Here is a 12,834-nt window from a genome sequence, read left to right on the forward strand (position 1 = left end):
GCAGAGACAGCTGGTCCCATAAAAATGCAATCTGCCATCACAAAAATCCAGTTCATAATGGCAGAGACAGCTGGTCCCATAAAAATGCCATCTGCCATCACAAAAATCCAGTTCATAACGGCAGAGACAGCTGGTCCCATAAAAATGCCATCTGCCATCACAAAAATTCAGTTCATAACAGCAGAGACAGCTGATCCCATAAAAATGCCATCTGCCATCACAAAAATCCAGTTCATAACGGCAGAGACAGCTGGTCCCATAAAAATGCAATCTGCCATCATAAAAATCCAGTTCATAATGGCAGAGACAGCTGGTCCCATAAAAATGCAATCTGCCATCACAAAAATCCAGTTCATAACGGCAGAGACAGCTGGTCCCATAAAAATGCAATCTGCCATCACAAAAATCCAGTTCATAATGGCAGAGACAGCTGGTCCCATAAAAATGCAATCTGCCATCACAAAAATCCAGTTCATAACGGCAGAGACAGCTGGTCCCATAAAAATGCCATCTGTCATCACAAAAATCCAGTTCATAAAGGCAGAGACAGCTGGTCCCATAAAAATGCAATCTGCCATCACAAAAATCCAGTTCATAACGGCAGAGACAGCTGGTCCAATAAAAATGCCATCTGCCATCACAAAAATCCAGTTCATAACGGCAGAGACAGCTGGTCCCATAAAAATGCCATCTGCCATCACAAAAATCCAGTTCATAATGGCAGAGACAGCTGGTCCTGTGAGAACACTGAGTACAGTGTAGGAACTACAGAAGTTGCACATAATTAGCTGGAAAGAGGTCAGATTTTCTGTGGGACTGTCCTTGCCACCACCCTTCATTCACTATTTTAGTATTTAAGATGACATCAGCTGGTCAAAAGATATCTCGTCATCGCCTTCTCCTTGACAGTCATGCAGAGCCATGGCACTTCCTCTTTTTCCTTCATATGACTTGCAGATGTTTTCTTTAGGTTTTGATGCCTCTGCTTCATATCATACCCCCACCACACCATTACTCTCATGTATAGGATCATATTCAGGTTCTTTCTCAGGTAGCACTTCATAATCTCTTCCAGCCTCATGTTCCTGATGTTGTCTTCTTGGGATATTCCTTGAGGAGAGCTGAAGTGCAGGGCTCCTGTGTAGGATGCAACTGAGAAACACCCAGGAGGTCTTTCAGTGTTGCTGGGAGTGCATGCAAATCATCTGAGAAATTGTGTCTCAATAACGGGCCCTGAGGGCTTGTCATATCAACAAAATCCGGCTGCATGATGTTAAAATCTGGCCTTGCAAGTTCCTATGTTGGTTTATTTGCATTCACAACAGGTGGTGCCACACATAATGTCAGAGGTGGTACCACACGTGATGCCACAGGCTCCTTTTCACTACAGACTTGCTGACTTTCCTGTTCTTCAGCCTCCTTTTTTTCTTGCAAAGCTCCTCTTTCCCTGAACTTGGCATCTTGCCTCTCCTTCTTCAGCTTATTTTTTAATTCTTTTCTTCAGATGCTTTATCTATTTTTCCAAAGTGGCTTTTCGGGTTGCTGGCACCACTGCTGCTGGCTTCACCTAGTTTTATTTTCTGATATGAAGATGTGAGAAACTCCATATTTTGAAAACCAGCAGCCCTGTTGTCAGCACAATCTGCTTGTACTTCATAATGGCCTCCAACATTCTTAGCACAATCTGTTTGAACAAAAGCATAGCTTGGGCGGAGTGAATGAAGCAAATGTCTCGAGCACAAAGTGTTGAGGGGTGTGGTAGGCTGATCCCAATCACTCCTGAATGCATACTGGCTTTTAAAAGCCAGTATTGCATTTGCTGTAAAACCTGAGCACCATAGCACTTCTTGTGTGGTCTAAATTGGAGCAAGGACACAGGGTGCTGCTAGATGAACCAGCTATGCCTCTGTGTTTGGGATTCATGGGGTTTTGTTTGCTCCTGTTGATTCTAGCCATGGACCAGTTTATGCACTTGATCATTCTACACACCAAACTTGCACCAAACCCTCTGCTGTGACCGTTCTGAGATTCATCCAACTCAGCTTCTGCATTATAATTTTATCCCAAAACTGCCATGTCTACTTTCAACTTCTCCACTCCATATTTCTCTCCAAATCCCTTTGCATAAATCTTTTTCGGATGTGTGATTCTACTTTTCTGCTTTGTAATCAGATCCCAAAGCTGAATTCTATACCTCTTCCTTTTCAACACCACATTTCCCTCCAAAACCTTTTGATAATCTTTCTGTGATGTGTGTTTATCTGTCTCTCCTTTGTACTCAAAACCAGCAGCTGACGTATCTGCACAATCCTTCTGAACACCATGCTTTCCTCCAAACTCCTTGGTGGCATTTAACCAAGAGTAATATTTTTCCACTTCTGACGTGTAATCATGTCCCAATGCACTCTTATCCATCTTGTTCCTCCAATCTCTAAACTTCCCTCCATACTCACTTGATGACTTAAGCCCTTCAGTGATTTTTTTCTTACTGAATTATACTCCTCAGAGACCTTGATTTTGAGTTGATGAACATTATTGTGCTCAGTTCATCCAGATAATTCAATGTTTTTAGCACCCCACCTCTTTTCCCGAAGTGACACACCATTCAAAAAATCCAGGTCTGTGTACCAGTCATCTCCTCCAGACTCCACCTTCAAAGAAGCATTGTGTCCTATCACCAATTTCCACACCTTGCTTAGGACCCACTAATCATTCACCTGCTGGGAATAGCTTTCACCATTATACTTAGTAGAGTATATTAGAATGCCTCCAGTCTTTGTAGTTCAGACCTTTTAGACCTCTGAACTTTTTATAACTATAAACCTCTGCTGTCTTTTCCAGTTGTGTGATGTGTTTAGTAAGGAACATCCTAAAGTGGGTATTGTATTCGACAATGGGCCTAATCAAATGGGAGCTCAAGGAGATGAGAACATCTTTTGACATGGAAGAAATACTTTTTGCCATGAGCTGTGCAAGATAGTAGGACTTTCTAACCATCACTGCAATGTGATGGTACCCCATGATATCCCTACCACCTTTTCTCTACCTTGTATCTGTAGAGCGGGTTATAAATGTCCTCTCTAAGGCCAAAAAGACAGCATCTATGGGCCTTGATAACATCCTAGGTTGTGTCCTACATGGGCTCAAACAAGAATTAACAACACCACTGGGTTCTCTTTTCAATCATAGTCTAAACTCTGCCTTCATCCCAGCTGAATGGAAAATGGCCAACAGTATCACCTTGCAGAACAGTGGTGCTTCTACTGACCTCGGGAACTATAGACCTATTAGCCTGCCTAGCCTTGTCTGCAAGACCATGGAGTGAATCATTATGAATCTTATCAACAAAGATATAGATAATCTCCAAATACTTATCCCTACTCAGTTTGGATTTATCAAAGGGAGATCATGCCTGTTAAACCTGGTGGATTTCTTTGAGACAGTCACCATGGCCCTGGATGAGGAGAAATTTGTGCATACAGCTTACCTAGACTTAGACTAGGCTTTTGCCACTATCCCCCACTCAGGCATCATTGACAAACTCACCCAGCTAGGTATCAACTCTTATATCATTAGATTGGTTGCTAATTGGCTTATTGATAGAACGCATATAGTCAAAATAGGGGAATCCACCTCCAACAGCAGACCTGTAACCAGTGGTGTTCCACAGGTATCAGTCCTGGGACCTCTACTGTTTGGAATCTATTTCTCCAAAGTACAAGCTAAAACTAAAGGTCTGTGGCTGACAAAGTTTGCTGATGACTGCAAACCGGGAGTGGTCATAGAATGTTCAAATGAGATCAACATCCTACAAGAGGGTCTTACACAAACAAATGGTGGGTGACAAAGTCATGGACTGAAATTCAATGCAAAAATGTATTATCATCCCTTTCAGTAAGTGCGATGTTCCTGCTAACTACCACATCAATAACAACACCCTAAGTATGCACTCAGTGGTGAGAGACCTGGGCACACAGGTTGACAGTAACCTTACCTCTGATCACCATGTCTCCACAGTGGTAAGAAGGGAATTCCATATTACTCATCTCATAAGTAAGGGCATTGCAACCAGAAAAAAAGAAGTTATATCCTGTCTGTACTCTTCCCTCATCAGGCCAATAACTGAGTACAACCCCCTTTTGGCATGTACCTTTCCAAGCACATGCAGCAACTGGAGAGACCATAAAGGTTCCTCACAAGAAAAATTCAAGGTTTTCAGCATCTGTCCTATGTGGATCATCTGAAATCACTGTCACTTTATCGTGTTTCATACAGACTACTCAGAGGTGATCTATGCCTTGCATATAAGGCAATGATCCTGTTTTATTGGAAATACTGCATATTTGCAAGTCAAATGGTACATGGGTTACTCGCTCTAAAGACCTTAACCTGGTATTTGACATTAATAGAACCTGCTGGAGGGACAGATTTGTCTCCCAGAGATTACCACATCTTTGGAATGGACTCCTACTTCATGTCAAACAGAGCAGCTCAATGGCCCACTTCAAACGCAATCTAGATGATTGTATAGATAACCATAAATTTACCCCAGTGGTTCCACCTGTGTCCCTCTGCTGATCATTGAAATAAGGGTAGTACTTGGCTAGGTTTGTAAGGGCCCTAGGGCCATTAGCCTAGTAACTTCCTATGATCCTATGCCAGGGAGCTCTCTACATCTCTCACAACCTTTTCATGCTAAAGCTGTGAGTTATCTATAATATAAGGGAGAGCTAAGGGGGTGCTTACCAAATGCTACAATATCGCACTTTTTGGCATTGAGTTTGAACTTACTTTTAGTACACAATCTATTAAAAATAAAAGCTCATAGAAACAAAAAATCTGGCAGACACACGTGGACCACAAGACTAGTTGCAAACGAATCCAAGGCAGAAGAAGTTGTCATGCAAAGTCTCCAATAGTTGACGATGAAAGAGTTTATTTTACTGTGTTTTTCTGTGAATAAAATGTAACTACAACTTTTCCTTGTGCCTTGGATTCGTTTGCAACTAGTCTTGTGGTCCACGTGTGCTTACCAGATATTTTGTTTCTTGCAGTTTGTGTTTCAAGTATAAGCTCATGCTAGAGTGTGTGTATGTTACAGGGGATGTGATAATAAATCTCAGCTTACAATCATCTGCAAACTGTGTTAACCAAAGATTGTCATTGGTTAAGCAGAGATCTGAGAAATAGGTGCTCAATAGCAGAGGTCGCAGCACGGATCCCTGTAGTGCTCCACTGGTCTACTTCATGGTCTCAGAGGAAGCACCTCCTACTCTTATTGTGTAAGTCCTATTGGCTGGCCACCAAATCACATACAGGTCAGTTTGGAGCTCATTTAACCTGCTTATTATATTTGCATGTATCAAATGTCTTGACTAGGTCACAGTAAATTGCATGGCCAGCTTTTCCACAGTCTACAGCTTGAGTAAGAGTTGTTAGGATGTATCTTTGACAAAGCCAAACTGCTACTTGCTGAGTCTGATAAGATTGATATCAAGGTTTATTAGGTAAGTTATAATACAATTCATGGCATTGCATATAAGCTCATTAGGCTAATGGATCTATAATTCTCAGGGTCCATGATGGGGCCATCCTTGTGGAGTGCCATCATAAATATAGTGCACCATCCTGTGGGATAAAGCCAGTTGCTAAGCCCCAGTTGAGGAGTGGGTCCATCAATCCATGTTTAGTGGGTCTGTCAGTGCACGATTAATGGGTCCGTCAGTGCATGATTATTGATATTAATTAGACAACCAAGTATGTTGCCAGGCCCTGTGGATCAGGTATTCATTATGAAGAGCATCTTAATTCCATGCCGCTTCATGATGGGATGAGCGGGTTTTGTATAGGTGTCTGAAGTGTGACGTTGGCACTGAATTTATTTGCCAGTATGTTGCCTATATCTACTGGACTGGAGTAGTTGGTACCATTATGAATAATGTCAGATCAATGTTAGCTGTTAGTTGTTACTTGTTCTGACATGTCTAAAGAAAGATTTGTAGTTGTCTTTGGCTTCTGTGGCTAGTCTGAGATCATGGGATGCCTTTATTTTCCTTCTGTTTTTTTTTTTTTTTTCCTTATCAAGCTGTTTGATGTTCTCCTTAAATTTCAGAGCCTTTGGATTGCATGGATCAAGTTGGGACCTTCAATTTAATACATTTGTCTAGATGCAATTAAAACTTTTCTGTATAACTTTTTGCTGTATAAACATTGTGGGTAATATTGTTTTATATAAATTTAGAAACTTCAGCATAGAATTGTATGAGATTTGTATGTCTGACATTTGAATTCAATGAAGTTTATTTCTGATGATTTAGGGATTCTGATGGAGAAGGTTCTTAGTCTGTAGTCTGATTTACCAGTGAAGAGGATACCTTTTGGACGTTACATGCAGATGCTAAGTCTGTTAAGACCAAGTTAAGTATGTTCTGTTCTCTAATATTTTTTAACAAAATGATCCAGGGAGTTTTTGCCTATAAAATCTAAGAATATATCCTACGTTGGTAATATAGTTCCCGAGCATATCCTATGTTGCTGATATAGTTCTCCAGTTAATCATTGAGTAGTTAAAATCACCATGGATAACAGTGTCTCTGCTTATGGGGAGTTCATCCAGAATGTTTAGGAATGTTGTATAATTTTTTGAAGACATAGCGGAGTCTCAACAGCATGTTATGAACTGTTAGCCAATCTTATTTAGCATAATATGAATCTCTACAAGCTCGACTTGTGGGTATCTAGGTATCTATCTCAAGTTATGCAGTCGCTAAAAAATACACGTCAGCACATATATGTCAGCACAGTTTCCATCATATCCAAGTGAGTGATAAACACAAAACTCTTGTATTGAGGGAGTTATTTCTACACATGTAAAATAGATTTCTGTTACAACACATGCATGGATGTGCTCCAAATGCAGGACAGCCTCAAGTTCTGACAATGTATTGTTTAGACTTCTAGCAGTAAGTACAGCCACATTGATTTGATCCAATGGTCAATTTGTTTTGGAAGCTAGTTTGAGAACATTGTCAATTAGACCTTGCCTAAAAATGCACAATAAGGCAGCAAAGGATTTTGTCAGTATGCAGACGCCTTGGCATGAAAGATACAAATCATGATGGGTGAAGAGGGAATAGCTGTCAAGCACCCCATCCCATCCCACCCCATGCTTCTACTTACTGGATCCTCCTAGAATGACACTAAGTGTTTAGCCAATTGTTAAAGCCAGTAATTTTTTCTTTATAAAACAGTATAAGTTTTGGTGATGAAAGAATAGCACTTAATACTAGAGCCTTTCCTGCATTTGTGACACACATGGAGAGTTATGTAATGTCTCTCTCTTCATATCCCTCAGGGTTCAGTGCACCAGGATGTTTATGCCAATATGGGCAATTGCCATGTTGTACTCTGTAGTCATAAATGTCTGTTTTAAGGGACCAGGGCCCTTGCAGTGTCAGCTGTCTTGACCCTTAAAAGACAGTTTACTGTCTCCCATTTTTTTCTCTGGCTTTGGGAACAAATTGTGTGTCTAACTATAGAGTAGCCAGTCACTAATGCAGTTCTATTTGTGTTTGAAGATTGTTTCGGTGTAAGTAGTTTGAGATGTGCTATTTCATGTTGCCTCTCTGCTGTCTTGTCACTAAATGGCGTTGCAGTGTTTAGTTTATGCTAGCCTTGAACCTACTAGTTTGTTGTGGTTTGGGTAAGGATTTTTTTCGTGCCCCAGCAGATTGTGGTATAAGTGATTGATGTTCATAGCATGGGATTGATTGTGGGAGTATGGCCTCAAATTTGTTTAGGTGATTACCTCTCACAAACAGTGATAAGTTAAGTAAAACAATTATTGTTTGTGAGCATCAGGCAATTCTTACATTGAGTATACCAAATGCTATGACATTGGTAACAGAGTGTACACTATTTTGCTGACATTACATTGTTAATCAAAGGTACAACGTTAGTCCTGGAAGACTAAGAGGATATAATGATGTTCATTTCCTAGGTAAAAGTGTTTGTTAAAGAAAAATGGTAAACATAGATTAATTTATGATTTGAGCACTAAGTTAACCGTATGCAGTCAATGTCCTACACAATGTCAGTTTGGTGTGTGACTAGGAATAGATAGTAGTGTTTCAGTTCTTTATTAAGGTATTAATTTGGGGTAAAATGATAAATATAGATAGAAAAAATTGATTCATGCATCAAAATCAGGTAGGCATTAAATAATCTGATCTAAACTGGCTACGGAATCGACTTTAGATATGCAGTGAAGTACCGATGATTACCTCTGGAATTAATACAACTGTAACTAGAAGGTGGAGTTAACTAAGATTCCTAAGACAGAATTTGGAAATGAAAGTGTCTGCATCTTTTGAATACAGTGTTGCAAAAGGCACTGCAGAGTGCCACCATCCACTGTTAAACTGAGGAGAGAAAGTGAAAAAAAACAATAAGAAAGTAGGTATAATTTTAACCAATAATGCCCACCCATCAGAAACTTTAGCTAATGATTCCCTGCTGCAAAATAACCAGTACTGTTCTCCAGAATTTACACCTGACTAGAAAAACAACCAGACTGAACTTGGCTCCCTATTGAAATGTCACACTCAAAATGCTGAGTGCCAGCAAGCACCCCTTCCCCTAAAAATACCTAAAACATGAGGAAAAAGCCCCCCTATACCCCCCCCAACTTATATATACCGACTCTGAGGTCACCATACCACAGAGAAAAGGTAATATTCTGTGAAATGGCATCTTGGACTTAATATATGTAAGTCTGTTCTTTGGGCCATTCAGTCTCTGTATTTCGTGATTTGATCTAGTGGGTCCCGACATTACAAATGGTTATCCTGTACTTTAATGTGAGATTAAGTTATAAAAGTGTGAAAAAGGGTAGAAAATCACAGGAAAAACTCTTTTTTAACAAGATGGAGAGTTTCACACACAGCAACAAGATGGAGGATCTCCTCATCATACAAACAGCCACATAAATATAAAATGCACATTGTAAGCCGAGACTGCAATTTAATGAAAAAAGTGGTAAGAAAGTGTAAAATCATGCAGAGAGCATTTAGACTGGTGTGCAGTCTGATAAATTATCAGCCAGCTGACTGTTCAAGACACACAGCCAACAATTGTAACCAAATAAACTGCAAAAGAATTATAAAATTTGATAAGAAAATTAAGTACAGAAATCACCAAAAACACCTGTAAGTGTAACAAATTCAAGAACTTTCCTGGATATTTTGTATTCTTGGAGTTGCTTTTGTAGACTACACTGGTTGCTGCAGGACCCATCTGCATACAAGATGAGAAGAGAAATAGGGTAGGTCAAAGGGAGGTGTGTTTATGAAAGTTCATAGGGGAGTGTCTTTATGAACATGGAGAACACAAGTGGTGGTGGTATGCAGCCTTGTGGGACTCCAGTATGAACAGTGGCTTCTACAGAGCTCCAAATACCAATCCTCTAAGTGATCTCATAGAAAGGACATTTTTAAACCAAGCTGAAGCACGTTGGCTAATGCCCAGTTGACTATTAATGAAAGAGAAGACTTGGACGATCTACAAGGTCAAAGCATGTATGAGCTGAACAAATGTAGCCACTATTAGATCGCCATTGTCCATATTAAGCAGAATTTAATCTATCAGGTTCTAAAGGGTGGTTATAATACTCATCCTAGACTGGAATCCACACTGTTGTTGGGGGGGGGGGGGCACTGTCCTAAGTAGTTTGCAGTTTTTTGTATTTGATTTGTTTTCTAGTTTACCTACAGTACCGTAACATATAGATTTCTCAGAAATCTGATGCCTTAGTAGGATTTGATTACTTCGATAGTAGTCTGACTAGAGCAAATCTGCAGGTGTTGGACATAAGGTTAATTGTGAGGCAAAGAGTGAACATGCAGAGGGTTGATGGGAAATCCTTTGCAACAGCAGAGTAATGAGGGAGTCAGGTTATCTGAGAAGGGAGGGGCATCCAAAGGAATTTCCTCTTGCAGAAGTTGAACTTCTTTATAACTGATTTGCATGAAGTAGAGGGTGTTAGACACAAGGGAAGGTCATAGGTTGTAAGTGGCTGAGTGGGACATTTACGTTTGTATGGAAGTCTGAAACAGATAGTGGCTCTACTTGCACTGAGCTGTATTTTTAGTGGTGTTAGTATATGATGTTTTATATCTGGTAAGAAGTTCTTTCCCAAACTGTTTCAGAGGGGCAGAGCTGTAGCTGACCCATCTAGTGGCTATACCTGTCAACTCTAAGTTGGGGAAGAAAAAAAAAATCCCTTCTCTGATCAGGCACTCCTTATCTCCCCATGAGTGCCATGTCTGCCCCTTGAAGCAGTTTCACAATTAATTTCCTACTGGTATTCAGAAATTCCAGTAGGGAAATACATGCTGGCACATCACTACTGACCAATCCAATCTGCACCTACAGATCACGCTCCATAACACCTTGCATCCAGGGTGGCTGTTCCCTTCACCCCAGCCTAGCTACACTTCTATATGGGGAGGGAGCTAAGATGTGAGACTTGATTGGAAGGGAGTGATTTGATTTTTGCACCATCTGATGACTTGTTTTGTGAAATTAAGAAGTGGAGTGGAGTGAATTGGTTAAGTGCATCAGTTGAAGGGTGTTGTTTCCTCTCATGCCATCCTGCATGTTTAATAGGTGCTTCCGATCTTTGGTTATCCACTTATTTTCTCTGTCCTTGAAAATTGTGTTGATTACTGGAAAGAATTTATTTTCTAGAACAACAAAAGCAAATGTGAGTAAGTCTGCGGCAGTGTTTGGATCTTGGCAGGAGAGAATGTGTGCCCAGGCTAGAATATCAACGTGTGTTCAGTTTGACCATATTACTCTATGATTTTGACCTGAAGGACAGTATGAAAGATAATAGCATAAGTGGTGTTTGATGAAGGGGATGGGACAGTGGTTGCTAAAGTTCTGAGGGACAATTATAATGATTGAGAATTTGCTAGAAGTTTTGGTCTTATCAACCCCTCTCTGCAGAGTCTGGCAACAGAGATCAGTTTTTCTAATACCCTTCCTGTAGTGTCCTTCAATGGAAATCAGTATGTGAGACGCCCTCTACCTGAGTGTTCTTAGGGTCCATGGTCTCATAAGTGCACTGTAAACAATGTTTGGTGTTAAACGTCCTTTCTGCAGTGGCTACTGCTTGAAATCAGGGTCTAATAATCCGACTGACTGCAGTGTCTGGCAGTGGTCATTGATAACTTATTAGACTCCTTCCTGCAGTGTCCATTGTCTGGCAGTGGTCATTGTTAACTTATTAGACTCCTTCCTGCACTGTCCATTGTCTGGCAGTGGTCATTGTTCACTTATTAGACTCCTTCCTGCAGTGTCCATTGTCTGGCAGTGGTCATTGTTCACTTATTAGACTCCTTCCTGCAGTGTCCATTGTCTGGCAGTGGTCATTGTTCACTTATTAGACTCCTTCCTGCAGTGTCCATTGTCTGGCAGTGGTCATTGTTCACTTATTAGACTCCTTCCTGCAGTGTCCATTGTCTGGCAGTGGTCATTGTTCACTTATTAGACTCCTTCCTGCAGTGTCCATTGCCTGGCAGTGGTCATTGTTCACTTATTAGACTCCTTCCTGCAGTGTCCATTGTCTGGCAGTGGTCATTGTTCACTTATTAGACTCCTTCCAGCAGTGTCCATTGTCTGGCAGTGGTCATTGTTCACTTATTAGACTCCTTCCTGCACTGTCCATTGTCTGGCAGTGGTCATTGTTCACTTATTAGACTCCTTCCTGCACTGTCCATTGTCTGGCAGTGGTCATTGTTCACTTATTAGACTCCTTCCTGCAGTGTCCATTGTCTGGCAGTGGTCATTGTTCACTTATTAGACTCCTTCCTGCAGTGTCCATTGTCTGGCAGTGGTCATTGTTCACTTATTAGACTCCTTCCTGCAGTGTCCATTGCTGGAGATCAGTATCTCATTAGACCACTGCCTGCAGTATATGATTCTTTAAAATGGGATATCATAAACCCCTTGCCTGCAGTTTCTAATTTCAGAGGTCAGGGTCTGATAATCATTATTCTTGCAGTCTCTGATTCTGGAGATAAGGGAATCACAATCACCCTTTCCTTTTGGCATTCTGCATTTTGGCTATAAGGTACCCAAAGCAGTGTCAGATGTGCACATACTGTACCCCCTGCTCTGCTTGTTGTACCAGGCATGATCAAACTGTACCCATTGTCTTCCTTGTAGTGCCAGGTGTGAATATACTATACTAACTACCATCCTTTAATGCCAGGTGTGAACATACTACACCCACTCCCCTCCTTGTAGTGTCAGGCGTGAACAGACTCTACCCACTAACTTCCTTGCAGTGTCAGGTGTGAACATCCTGCACCTACTGTCTCCCTTGTAATGCCAGGTGTGAGCATCCTGCACCTACTGTCCCCCTTGTAGTGTCAGGTGTGAACATACTGCACCTACTGTCCCCCTTTTTGTGTCAAGTGTGAGCATACTGTACCTACTCCCCTCCTTGTAGTGTCAGGTGTGAGCATATGCTCCCCACTTCCCCCCTTGCAGTGCCAGGTGTGAGCATCCTGCACCCACTGCCCCCCTTGTAGTGTTAAATATGAGCATAGTGATTGCTGTATGCTAGTCAATATCCTGTATCCACATTCTGAACTTCATATCTTACTACAATCACAGTTTTCGTGTGTTGTTTTCACTACACGGACTTCAGCAATTGTTGCATTTCCATTTGATCTACCTTTCCAGTGGATATAGTTTACATCCCGTAGAGGTGGTGATGTGAAGCCCACTATATTTCATAATAAAAACAAAAAAAAACCTGACATTTTT

The 12,834-nt window shown here is 41.0% G+C and overlaps 1 pseudogene; it reads right to left on the bottom strand.

The window, feature by feature from the left end:
* Positions 1-1,487: 1,487 nt before the first annotated feature.
* The window catches only part of LOC122803929, a 64,160-nt pseudogene continuing 52,813 nt past the window's right edge, over positions 1,488-12,834 (bottom strand).

Source organism: Protopterus annectens, chromosome 6.part0 (assembly GCF_019279795.1).
Source record: "Protopterus annectens isolate FY-2018-M chromosome 6.part0, PAN1.0, whole genome shotgun sequence".
NCBI lineage: Eukaryota > Metazoa > Chordata > Ceratodontiformes > Protopteridae > Protopterus > Protopterus annectens.